At 43.8% G+C, this 14020-nt stretch overlaps 1 long non-coding RNA gene across 2 annotated transcripts in view; it reads right to left on the bottom strand.

The window, feature by feature from the left end:
• The window catches only part of LOC129656572 (uncharacterized), a 70714-nt gene extending 59261 nt beyond the window's left edge, over positions 1 to 11453 (bottom strand). The window contains exon 1 of one of the 2 annotated variants that reach the window (XR_008716393.1): positions 10628 to 11453. This is a non-coding gene — a long non-coding RNA (uncharacterized LOC129656572). The remainder of the gene's footprint in view (positions 1 to 10627) is intronic. The other variant, XR_008716394.1, reaches the window with a different exon arrangement.
• Between the last annotated feature and the right edge of the window lie 2567 nt (positions 11454 to 14020).

Below are 14020 nucleotides of genomic sequence, written 5' to 3'. Positions count from 1 at the left end.
TTTTTGAAATAGATTTTTCTTTGGATATATGCCCAGGAGTGGCGTTGCTAGATCATATGGCAACTATATGTTCAGTTTTTTAAAGGAACCCCCATACAATTCTCCATAATGGCTGCACTAATTTACATTTCCACCAACGGTGTAGGACCTATTGTATAGCACAGGGAACCAAATTCAATATTTTGTAATAACCTATAATGGAAAAGAATCTGATATCTGACCTGGTGTTTTCAGAATTTAACATTAAGAAGCATGTGTTCTCTAGATTGGCGGAGTGTTATGGGCTGAACTGTGTCCTCTCAAAATTCACATGTTAAAGTCCTAAACCAGGCTTCCTTGGTGGCTCCGTGATAAAGAATCTGCCTGCGGTGCAGGAGGCCTGGCTAGTGCTCTGCAATGAGAAGCCATAGGAGCCACATGCACCCTGCTTGCCACAACTAGAGAAAACCCTGAGCAGCAACAGAGACCCAGCACAGCAAAAAGAAAAAAATCCTAAACCCCACTACCTTAGAATGTGACCGTATTTGGAGATAGGACCTTTAAAAAGGTAGTTAAAGTAAAAAGAAGTCATCTGAGTGGACTCCAATTCAATGTCACCAGTGTCTTTATATGGGATTTCCCTAGTGGCTCAGATGGTAAAGAATCTGCCAGCAGCGCAGGAGACCTGGCTTTGATCCCCGCGTCAGGAAGATTCCATGAAGAAGGGAATGGCTACCCACTCCAGGATTCTTGCCTGGAGAATTCCATGGACAGAGGAGGCTGACAGGCTAGAGTCCATGAGATTGCAAAGAATCAGACATGACTGAGTAACTAACATTTTCACTTTTTCAATGTCTTTAAAAGAAGCAGAAATTAGGACACAAATACATACAGAAGGAAGTCACATGAAGACGATGAAAGAGTATGGCCGTCTGCAAACCAAAGGAGAGCTCTTAGAAGAAACTGACCCTGTTGGTATCTTGACCTGGGACTTCTAGTGTCCAGAAATGTGAGAAAATAAATTCACATTTAGTCACCCAGCCTGTGTGCTTTGGCATGGGTCCCAGCAAACTAACACCAGGAGCATTATCAAGACATGTCCCTTATTTCTGCCCTTTCCTAATGCCTCCTACCAGATGCTTACCTTCATCTACTTGGCAGCCTGGAATGGCCAGTTATTAAGACTGGATCTTTCCTGGTTTGCTTATGGGGTCAGGACACTCAGAATCAAACCTGTATGAGTGTTGGTACTTAAGACCCTACTTGCTGCTGCTGCTGCTGCTGCTAAGTCACTTCAGTCGTGTCCGACTCTGTGCGACCCCAGAGACAGCGGTCCACCAGGCTTCCCCGTCCCTCGGAGTCTCCAGGCAAGAACACTGGAGTGGGTAGACCCTACTTACTGCTGCCTAATACTTAATTAAGATACTTACTGAACATTTATCATGTCCTAGGGAGAAGGCAATGGCACCCCACTCCAGTACTCTTGCCTGGAGACTCCCATGGACAGAGGAGCCTGGTAGGCTGCAGTCCATGGGGTTGCGAAGAGTCAGACATGACTGAGCGACTTCACTTTCACTTTTCACTTTCATGCATTGGAGAAGGAAATGGCAACCCACTCCAGTGTTCTTGCCTGGAGAATCCCAGGGACAGGGGAGCCTGGTGGGCTGCCGTCTATGGGGTCGCACAGAGTCGGACATGACTGAAGTGACTTAGCAGAAGCAGGGCCATGGGAACATAGAGAAAAATCATCTAAGGCTAGAGAAGAAATCTTTCCTGAAAAGATGGTAATTTAGACAACTTGAAAGACTCAGTAGCAGTTGTCAGAATGGGAATTGTTAGAGAAGGTTGGGTGGGGATAAGAGAATTCAAGCAGAGAAAACAGCTTGTACAAATATACAAAGATGTGGAAGAGTAACATGTTGAAGGAATAGAAGTAATCCTCAATGACAGAAGTGAAGAGTCCGTGTGACCTGTGGCATAGGGACAGGCAGGAAGTCAAACACCAGGGTCTGTTTTTTTGGCTGTTCTGGGTCTGTTGCTGTCCGCAGGCTTTCTGCATTGTGGCAAGTATGGGCTACTCTCCAGCTGTGCTGTGCAGGCTTCTCATTGCAGCAGCCTCTCTTGTTGTAAAGCCTGGGCTCTGGGTACACAGGCTCAGTAGTTGTGGCCTGCAAGCTCAGCTGTCCTGTGGCATGTGCAGTCTTCCTGGACCAGAAATCGACCCAGTGTCCCCTGCATCGGCAGGCAGATTCTTTACCACTGGACCACCAGGGAAGTCCCCAAACACTGAGGTTTCGTGCACTAAGCTGAGGGATCCGAACAGACTAGCTTTGGTAGGACTTGAATACTGTCTCTGGAACATTCACCTTCAGGAAAGCGTGGGGTGAATTAAAGATGAGGAAGTAGAGACTCAACAAACTTGAATACAATTTTTTTTACAAATTATACTGAGAAAGGAAGGAGAGGGCAGTAGCTGGAGGAAAGTGAAGTGAAGTGAAGTCGCTCAGTCGTGTCCGACTCTTTGCAACCCCTTGGACTGTAGCCTACCACGCTCCTCGGTCCATGGGATTTTCCAAGCAAGAGTACTGGAGTGGGTTGCCATTTCCTTCTCCAGAGGATCTTCCCAACCCAGGGATCGAACCTGGGTCTCCCACATTGTAGGCAGATGCTTTTACCATCTGAGCCACCAGCTAGAGGAAAGGTAAGGTCAAAGTGAAGGAGAGCTGTGGAAGATGGGCCAGTAAAGAAGGTAAGGTCCAAGAGTGTGTGCAGTTATGGTCAGAGGCTTATGTCTCTGAGGAGACAAGAGAGGAGGGAACCCAGAGTGGACATGGAACAATCAGACCTAGTCAGGCAGAGGGATATCCCTTCTGCCAATAACAGAAGTAGAGAACCTAGTGTTGGGATGCTTGAAGGAGAAAAAAATTGACCATGCCCTGCAGCATATGGGGTCTTAGTTCCCAGACCAGGGATTGATCCCATGCCCCCTATATTGGGAGGGCAGTCTTAACCACTGGACCACCAGAGAAGTCCCTTTTTTCCCCTATTTCCTCTTGTGAAGGAGAAAAATTGAGCAGGAAAAAAGAGGATAAAAGTTGGAGGAACTCTTTGCAGGCAGTCTTCATTTTCTCAGGGAAGTAGTGGGAAGGTCTTCCAGATGGTGTGAGAGGAGAGCTGGGGAGAAAAGGGCCTGAATGATGGTATATGTTTTAAACACATTTCAGGGGATGGGTGAAGAAGTCACGAAGTATTCAGAATCAAATGAGAAATGCTTAACATTGGAAATTATCATACTTTGTGTTCCCTTAAAACCAGACCCTGACTAGGGATTTAACTACAAGTAGTTTCTGGTGAAGGAAATGGCAACCCACTCCAGTATTCTTGCCTGGAAAATCCTGTGGATGGAGGAACCGGACAGACTACAGTCCATTGGGTCACAAAGGGTCGGACATGACTGAGAGACCTCACTAGTTTCTGGGGTTGGGGAGGAGGAGCTTCCCTGGTGGCTCAGATGGTAAAGAATCCACCTGCAATTCGGGAGACCTGGGTTTGATCCCTGGGTTGGGAAGACCCCCTGCAGAAGGGCATGGCAACCCACTCCAGTATTCTTGCCTGGAGAATCCCATGGACAGAGGAGCCCGGCGGGCTACAGTCCATGGGATTACAAACAGCTGGACATTACAAAGAGCGAATAAGCACAGTGCAGCACAGCTTCTTGGGGAGACTATTCTGGGAAACACCAGAAGAGAAGGGGAAAATGAAGCAGAAAAGGGACAGCAACTAAAAAGTTATCACTGTGGTAACTACAGAGAAAAACACATTCTTCAATGTTACCCCACTCAGTGGGGAAGGGGATGGAAAATTCAGACACCAAGTCCTGATGGCCATTGGTTAAGGGGATGGGAATGTTCTAACCAGAACAATGTTCTAACATCTGTTAGAATGTGAAAATGTTAGTCTCTCCATTGTGTCCAACTCTTTGTAACCCCGTGGACTGTAGCCCTCCAGGCTCCTCTGTCCATGGAATTCTCCAGGCAAGAAACACTGGAGTAGGTAGCCATTCCCTTGTCCAGGGGATTTTCTTGACCCAGGGATCAAACCTAGGTCTCCTGCATTGCAGGCAGATTCTTTGCCATCTGAGCCACCAGGGAAGCCCCTGGTTATCTGTTGCTATAGAACAAATCACCCCGCACTTAGGGGCTCTGAACAGCAATAATCATCTCTCACAGTTTCCACTGGTTAGGAACTTAAGAAAGACATGGTTGGGCTATTCTAGCTCAGGATCTCTCCTGTAGTTATTGTCAAATGGTGGCTAGAAATGGAACAGCAAGGGGAACCAAGTCAGCTAGGGGATGGGCCAGCATCTCTGTTTCTCCATAGTCTCATGGCTCTCCACTGATCATTTGCCATGGGCTAGTTTGGGCTTCCTCAGAATATGGTGTCCTTGAAGCAGTCAGACTGCTTACCTGGTAGCTGGAAGAGGGCAAAAGACAGTAGTCCAGTAAGCAAGGTATAAACTTCTCTGCCTTTTATGACCTAGCCTCAGATGTTATACAGCATCACTTCTGCCATGCTCTATTGGTTGAAATAATCCCAAAAGCCTGCCCAATTTCAAGGGAAGAGGACTTAGACCTCACTCCTCAATGGGAGGAATGTCAACTTCACACTGTAAGAAGAGCATGTTGGGTAGGAAATATAGTTATCTATCCACTGGAAGATACAAGGCTGCGAGGGGAGTAGTGTCAGAAGGAAACATCAGGTAATTCTCCAGTATCTGTAGCATACTCACTGCTTCTCCATCTTGTGGCTAACATCAAGTGTATATCATGTCCATGTAGGCTACGCTTCACCAACCATGGACTGCACTCAGGCAGAGAGTAATTGCTGCTGGTAATTGCAACTCTTAGTTCATGAAAATAAATGCTGAGAAGGATATGAGTGGCCACCTACAGCATCTGCTATATTGACCACACATTTGTTGTAAGAAGGGGGTATTGTTTCCTCCCCCCCACACTACTACAAATTTGTTTTGACTGATTAGCATGACTCCTAACTCCCCCCCTTTCCTGTTAAGGTGACTTGATTAAAAACTACTGTGCCCATTCTTCCATGTTCCATTGGCTTCCATGATCCTGTCCAGCCTTTACCAGCCACTCTCTTAAATACTCTGGCAGTCTGTACCTTCCCAGTCCTTCTTGCATGCTTGTTTGCTCGTTTCAGCTCTATACCCTTTCTTGAACTCCAACTGTTGACCCTGACCTAGATTTGGTTCATTAACATGGTGTAAGTTCCAATACAGTCTTAAAGAAGAACTTAATTCTTAAAGAAGAGCTTAAGTCTTAAAGAAGAACTTTAAAAAGCTCAGGCCTAAGGCCCACTGGGGCCTCAGCAGGATTCAGAATTTCTAGTCAAATTTCTAACACTAATCCTTTACCTATCCCAAACTAGGCTTTCCCAAAGGAGTACCTCCAAAATATCTATCCACTCCATCAGGGTCAGTCCTCCTACCTTCACCCAAATGTCCATAACCTGAAAAGACCAAAGATTTCAGCAATTTGAACCAATTCTCCAAAGCTTCCAAAGGAAGGCATGTCTCCACCTAGGAAGGCCCAGCTAGACCCGTCCACTGCAACCCCTCCGGATTCACTGTTCCTGATCATCTCTCACAAGTCAGTACTGCCTCCCACACACCAGCCGCATCAACACACAGCTCTCCTTTTCCACCCTGACCCAACAGCTCTCTCTTGATTTGTTGGGGACGAAGTCTCACATTTCACAGAGATAACAAAAGGAAAGCAGAAGCAGATCACTGGTTGCCCAGGGCCAGCAGTGTGGTGGGGGTGGGCCCATCTCTGCAAAGGAGCACAAGGAAATTTTTTGAATGATCGAAAAGTTCTATACCGTCACTGGGTGAGGGCTACACAAGAGTATGAATTTGTCAAAACTCGTGGAGATACATGCTTTGAATGGGGGCATTTTAATGTATGTAAGTTATACATCAATCAAGTTGGTTATTTTAGAAGAGGGGTAGTAATCAATCAACCATGGGGCATGCATGCTATTAATCTGACCTACAGGTATGGCCTTCTCTCCAAGGCCTTCAGTACTAATGTCCTCTGAGAGGAGGCAACCTGGACAGTCTTCCCTTTTTCCCAACATCGCGTCCCACAGGATCTACCTTGGCTCCCTTCCCCACATCTGTGTGGATGGGGACAGACCATTTCACAAAGATGTATAAACACACTCCACTCCACACCCCTAAATTTGCATGACAAAATATACGCTGCAGCATAGGCACTCAGTTATGTGTTGAATGAAAGAATCAGTGCACTAAGTTAGAGTAGATGTATGAGAGACACCCAAATAAATACATGAGATTGATTATTGATTGTTTGATTGACTTTTCTATTATTTATTTATTTTTACTCTATCAGTTTAAATTATGGACTTCATCCATACTTGCTCATTTCCTTTCAGTTATTTAGCTAAAAGTAGAACCTAGCCTACAAAATTATAGGATTAAGAAGTATTATCATAGATGCTGCTGCTGCTGCTAAGTCACTTCAGTCGTGTCCGACTCTGTGCGACCCCATAGATGGCCGCCCACCAGGCTCCTCCATCCCTGGGATTCTCCAGGCAAGAACACTGGAGTGGGTTGTGGGTACCAAATTTTTAAGTGCTAACTTAGAGGTATATAAGGGTTGAACTAATCCTAAAATAAAAATGTTGGGAAAAGAAAAAGGAATTGAATGGTTTAAAGCTAAATCTTAGAAAATATTTTGAATATCTGAGACACTTCACCTTGATATAATGGATATTAATTTATTGCTTTTTTGTTTAGCAATCAAGGTGCATGCCAAGGTGAGGATGCAAAGATAAATAGACATGGTTTGGATCATAAAGGTGTATATCAGAAAAAAAAAAAAATGTGACCAACTAAAGATTAAATCATTTTCCATTTAGAAATAACAGCTGAAGTGTATCCTGCCTTATTTGTGGTATTGCATTTTTATGAAGTGAACCAATGACTTATTTTTATCACAATCCTCTTCGCATCATTATCTGGTAATGGGTGCTACAAAAATTCTTATTAATTGTTAACATTTATTTTGTGAAGTTACTTTATGTATTTCTAAAGCATATTCATTTTCAAACCACTCATTGTTTCCACTACTAGTTTAAAACTGTAGCTTATAATAAAAAAAAGTACTATCATATTTCCATGGCCAAATGCCATCCCCAAATCATTCCACTTATTAGTACTTTGTAATTTCAAAAGGGATGCACTTTTATCTGACTTTTTAAGGACTTATTTCACTGGATGACATACTCTGAAGAAATTGCATGTAGTTAAAATACAGTTGTAATAATATTCACCGTGGAGGATATTCACAAAATCATTGAAACTCAGGAGGTTTTCATGCTTTGAGTGGTATAGTCCCCATGTGCTAGTTTCACCTGAAAAAAACTGAATTCACTAATGTGTATCTAAAAGTTAAACTGGGTGATTTATTACTGCTTAATCAAAAAAAAAAAAACAAAAAACAAAAATACCAAACAGTAAAGAGTACTATAGAAAACTGAATCCATCCCACGTTAATTGAAATATTTTTTTACAAAGATTTGTTTCATATGTGTGTGTGTGTGTGTGTGTGAATTTGCATGAACACTGTACTAGGCTTCAATGTAAAAATGTGTTTCCCACTGTGAGAAAGTGGTCAGAAAAGACTGGAAAAGACAGCCCCGGTTGTTTTCAATGGTTTGGCCTTCAATAGTCTTGATGACTCATGTGATTGCTCAATTGAGATCAGGACCAGAAGTGCAGATAAGAGAGCCTGGGTTGTTGCCTACATTTTTTAAGATATACGTATTTGTTAATGTATTTTAAACTGTGCAGGGTCTTCATTGCTCCACACAAGGTTTTCTCCAGTTGCAGGGAGCAGGGCTGCTCTCTATTGTGGTGTGTGGGCTCCTCCTCACAGCGGCTCCTTTCGTTGCAGGCATGGGCTCTAGGGCCTCAGTAGCTGCGGTGCATAGGCTCAGTAGTTGTGTGGCAGGGACTTGGTTACCACATGGCACGTGAAATCTTCCCCAACCGGGGATCAAACCCATGTCCCCTGCATCGGCGGGCAGATTTCTAACCACTGGACCATCAGGGAAGCCCCCAGATTGCCTTTAGAGCAGTGTGGACCTGCATGGCTGCAGGCTATTTATCTTAAAACATAGCCAATAATCATCTACATTGGTATGAAAGTTTTCAGTGATGAAGCCTCCTATAGGAGCTGCCACTGGGTGAGAAGGGTTTCCAGTCTGAAAGTCTGCTCTCAGAGGAGGAGTCCCATGGACCCGCAGCTTCCATGTGAAAAGTGCATGAGTTTCTTCCTCATTAGGTCGGTTTTCACCCCAGGACACGTGTGTGCCTGCAGAAACCGGTTTCTCTTGATATTCATGCAGAGCACCCAACTCTGACTCTTGTGTCTTTCATTTTCTCTCTTCCCTTATGCAATACCACCTCTCCTTTTGAGGCCATCCAACTGACATTTGAAAAAATGCTTTTGGTAATTTGTTGCTATATTTTTAAGTAAATTTCTATTTATGGATAAGTAATAGAAGTGTAGAACTCAAGTTCACGAGTGTAAAGCCTCTCCTTTTCCTGTCCTCTGGCCAACCACTTTCCTCCCCAGAAAATGTTTTTTAATTTTTTTAATTTTTTAATTGGTGGAAAATTGGTTTACAATGTTGTGTTGGTTTCTGCCATACAAGGACATGAGTCAGTTATAATTATATGTACGTGTGCCCTCCCTCTTGAACCCCCCTCACCTCCCCCATCCTACCCCTCTGCTGCTGCTAAGTCACTTCAGTCGTGTCCGACTCTGTGCAACCCCATAGACAGCAGCCCACCAGACTCCCCCGTCCCTGGGATTCTCCAGGCAAGAACACTGGAGTGGGTTGCCATTTCCTTCTCCAATGCGTGAAAGTGAAAAGTGAAAGTGAAGTCACTCAGTTGTGTCCGACTGTTAGCGACCCCATGGACTGCAGCCTACCAGGCTCCTCCGCCCATGGGATTTTCCAGGCAAGAGTACTGGAGTGGGGTGCCATCACCTTCTCTGTCCCACCCCTCTAGGCCATCCCAAAGCACTATGCTGGGCTTCCCGTGTTGTTTAGCAACTTCCCACCAACTTTTTTTACACATGAAGTGTGTGTATGTCAATGCTACTTACTCAGTTCGCCCCACCCTCACCTTCCCCTGCTGTGCCCACAGTGCATTCTCTACTAGGTTCATCAATAACATTTTTCTAGATTCCATATATGTTCATTAACATATGATGTTTGTTTTTCTCTTTCTGATTTACTTCACTCTGTATAAAAGGCTCTAGATTCATCCACCTCACTACAACTGACTCAAATTCATTCCTTTTTATGACTAATATTCCATTGTATAAATATACCACAAATTCCTTATCCATTCATCTGTTGATGGACATCTAAGTTGCCTTCATGTCCTGTAAATAGTGAATGTATTGTAAATAGTGTAATATATTGTAAATAGTGTAATATATCATAAATAGTGTAAAAATAGTGAATTATTGTAAATAGTAAATACCCCATTGCAATGAACAGTGGGGTACACGTGTCTTTTAGAATTGTGAATTTATCAGGGTATATGCCCAGTAGTGGGATTGCTGGGTCATACGGTAAATTTATTCCCAATTTTTAAGGAATCTCTATACCATTTTCCATAGGCTATATCAGTTTGCATTCCCACCAACAGTGCAAAAGTGTTCCCTTTTCTCCATGTCCTGCAAGTATAGGCACCTTTTCTTTGACAAAGAAGGCAAGAATATACAATGGAAAACAACAGCCTCTTCAATAAATGGTGCTAGGAAAACTGAACAGCTACATGTAAAAGAATGAAATTAGAACACTTCCTAACACCATACACAAAAATAAACTCAAAATGGATTAAAGACTTAAATGTAAGGCCAAAAACCATAAAGCTCTTAGAGGAAAACATAGGCAATAAAGGTCTTTGATATAAATCACAGCAAGATCCTCTTTGACCTATCTCCTAGATTAATGGAAATAAAAAATAAATAAAAATGGGACCTAATAAAACTTAAAAGCTTTTGCACAGCAAAGGAAACTATAAACAAGATGAAAAGACAACTCTCAGAATGAGAGAAAATAATTGCAAATGAAGCAACTGACAAAGGGTTAATTAATCTCCAAAATATACAAGCAGCTCATACAGCTCAATATCTGAAAAATAAACAACTCATTCCAAAAAGGAGCAGAGGATCTAAACAGACATTTCTCCAAAGAAATGAATACATGAAATAAATACCTGAAAACATGCTCAGCATCACTCGTTAGAGAAATGCACATCAAAACTACAATGAGGTATCACCTCACAGCAGTTAGAATGGCCAACATCAAAAAATCTGTTAACAATAATGAGGCAGTAAATGTTACTAGGTTCCCCCTCTCTCCACCCCCCTGAGTAGCAACCACTCCCACATTTTCAAGTTGGGCTGGGAAGGAGGTTCCTGGAAACCGGTTTTGCAACCCTGGGCTCCTGAGGCACGAAAACGTTTGGAGAGAGAGTTGGAGAGTCACAGATTAGGAAAGAGCCGCTAGCATCTCGTACCTGCAAGCCCCTTGGAGGTGATGTTGGCCCACCTCTGGCTCTATGACGGCACCACCTTCTTCTGATCCTTCCGTGCCCCTGGGAATGAATCACCATGCCTTATCATGGACCAGCTGGTCCCTAGAAAGGAGGTGTGCCCTGGGAGCTCCCTTGTGCCCACCTCTCAGTGCCCCTTCTTCTTTCAACTTAGTATCTCACACCACATTCACTCTCTGAGGAGCAGCAACTCCATAGGTTCAATCAGTTATCTGCCCATTAGGCTGCTTTCTCACAATCCACCTCCCTCCTTTCCACAGGTGTTCCCTCGAGATTGACGGCCAGTGCAGTATCACCAGGCTCACCTGGGGTTCTGCCCCCGACCACACCTGGCACTCATGGGCATGATGTGATCACTACCCAGGCTCTGAGCACCGCAAGGAACTGCACATGTCCAAAATGGATCTTCAGGCCGAGTGCAGAGCCTTGGCGACAGAGGTTAGAAGAATAGCTGTGGTCCAAAGCCTGAGCACGTGGCTGCTGTGGAAGGAGGCTCGCTGACGAAGCAAGGGCAGAGGGAGAAGCAGGAGCCAGAGGAGGCTTCAGAGCTGTGGAGCACCCAACAGAGCGTCCAGGAGGCAGGACGGCCTGCAAGCTCACCATAGCTGAATTTGCAGGAATGCTCTAGGACCAGCACTGCTAAGCCCTGGGAGGAATGTCATGGAAAGCTAGGATTCGTGAAATGGCATGACAGCAAAGGGTCCAAGAAGTCCCAGCCAAGGGTGTGGGAGGCAGACACAGAGCTACTTGCTGAGAACTGCATGTTCAGTGCAGGGTGGGGGTGGGGAGACTTCCTGCACCTGGGGGAGAAGTATTACCTGGTATATCCTGAAGCTTCAGTGTTGGTGCCCATGATGCTCAGGCTGGCAGAAGGCTTGACAAGCAACCATAACATCCTAGAATTCCCATGTGTGATCCCAGTAGATTTGGAGTGTGAGACAATAGAGTATCTGGGTAAGTGTTTTCAGTCCTAATATCATCCTAACACATTGGAGTGGGTGGAAGAGTTCTCTGAGCCTGTGTGAGGGATCATCACAGTAATGGGGATGAAAAGAGCTGGTCACCTTGACCTACAATATGGACCAGTCCAGCACACGCACCAAAGACATGCAGGGAAGCTTGCATGGACTCTTTCAGCAAAGATGTAACTCAGTCACAAAGACACACCACCTACAAGGAAAGATGGGAAATGTAGGCTAATGGAGAGTTACAGACTGAATGTTTGTGTCCCCTACAAAATGTATAATCCCCAGTGCAACTGGATTTAGAAGAAGAGCTATTGGAATCAGGTGTACTTCAGGTCATAAGGGCAGAGCACCCATGATGGGGATTAGGATCTGTAGGGACTTAAAGTCTTTATATGAAGAGAAAGAGACCAGAGTGTGTGCTCTCTCTTCCCTCCCTCTCCCTCCCAACTCCCCCCATCCCTCTGCCTTGAGAAGACAATGAGAAGGCAGCCAGGAAAAGAACCCTCAGCAAACGCTACATCTGCTGACACCTTGACCTCTGACTTCTAGCCTCCAGAACTGTGAGAAATAAATGTCTGTTGTTTACTCCATCCAATCTATGGTATTTTGCTTTAGCAGCCTGAACTAAGATGTGGGGTAACAAAAGAAGTAAAGAATGAGTTTTGGTGTATAGTTACATATAGCTTACTTACAGTCTCTTTCACACTAAGGAAACATGTCATGTTCATTATGCTGTGTTTAAGAAGGGGTCAATCCCATTGTAATTGACCATCCACAATATTCTCCATTTACTAATACACCAAATAAGGGAAAGGAAAAACAACACAAACACTTTGTTACGTGATGAGCAATATCTACAGAGCCATCCTAATGTTAACACTGATTATTTGGCTTTCAACCTTCAGTCTCAAACAATTAACAAGTCATTGGAGAGTTAACCATAGAACAGTAGGTGAATGTCATCCATCTTGATTGCGTGCATGCTAAGTCGCTTCAGTCGTGTCCAACTCTTTGCCACCCTATGTCCTGTAGCCCGCCAGGCTCCTCTGTCCATGGGTTTCTCCAGGCAAGAATACTGGAGTGGGTTGCCATCCCCTCCTCCAGGGGATCTTCCTGACCTAGGGATCAAACCCGCATCTCTTATGTCTCCTGCATTAGCAGATGGGTTCATTACCACGAGCGCCACCTGGGAAGCCCTATCCATCTTGATTAGGTAAAAGTAAAAGCATAGCTGAAAGATGTAGAGAAGTAGAAGATGGAAGCAGTGGGGAGGGCAAAGTGAAAGTGCAAAGGTCAGAGGTGGGAGAGGTCACAAGATACTACATCTAGCAATAGACCTTAGTGGGTCATTTAACAGTATGCAGGTGACGGTGGAAGCAGAGAGGAAGGTATATAATGTGCAGAGTGAGGACAGGGCGATGAAAGTCAACTTTAACAGCATACAGTCAAGAAGCAATGTTTACAATGGATATATTAATATATAGAGGTAAGGAGGCAACTCCCAGAAAAAATTCAAATGTAAAAAGAGTTCAAAAGTAGTTGTTCCAGGATAGCAAGATTGGGTGGGCCAGAAAATGTTGCTTTTTTATAATACCTGATTTATTTAGCAACTGTGCATAATCTGTATTAGTGAAATTTTTAAAAATAAGAGAGGCAAGTTGTTATACATTTGAGAGAGTTATCCATTCAAAACAGTAAAAATGAAATATATTGTGTTATTTAGGGGCCTTTGTATTTCCAGAAAACGGAGCCATTTCTTGAGGGTGTAAGGTAGCCAGTTTTACTACACCAGTTCCCATTTCTATCTGAAGGAGGCCATGTCCACCTCCTCCCTACAACCACTGCAAACTAGATGCCTGCATCTTGCACTGTACATAAATAAAGGGTAACTAGATATCACTTACATGTGGAATCAAAAAAATAATACAATTTAGTGCATATACAAAACAGAAGCAGAGCCCACTGATACAGAAAATGACCTTATGGTTACCACAGCGTGGGCAGGGATTAGGGGCACAGGGTTAACAGATACGAACTGCTATATACAAAAATAGATAGACAGCAGAGACGTACTGTATAGCACAGGAAATTATGTTCGTTATCTTTTAATAACCTATAATACAATCAGTAAAGACACCAAATCACCACGCTGTGTACCTGAAATTCACACAATATTGTAAATCAACTATACTTTAATTAAAAGAAAAAGAATAGCCACTCAACAAGTCACTAGGTACCTTATGATTTGCTATGAAATCAGACTTTGCCCCCAGATATTGGCCCTAATATCTATTGTTTGCCTAGCTTGCAATTTTATGTGTGTACAGAGCATTTCTCCGCAATCAAAAATCCACACAAACATTAAACCTTTGTACCCTTGGCACCTAAG

The sequence above is a fragment of the Bubalus kerabau genome, chromosome 6, assembly GCF_029407905.1.
Source record: "Bubalus kerabau isolate K-KA32 ecotype Philippines breed swamp buffalo chromosome 6, PCC_UOA_SB_1v2, whole genome shotgun sequence".
In the NCBI taxonomy this organism is placed as follows: domain Eukaryota; kingdom Metazoa; phylum Chordata; class Mammalia; order Artiodactyla; family Bovidae; genus Bubalus; species Bubalus kerabau.
The sequence above is the reverse complement of the archived record's forward strand: the minus strand, read 5'-3'. Positions and strand labels throughout refer to the sequence as shown.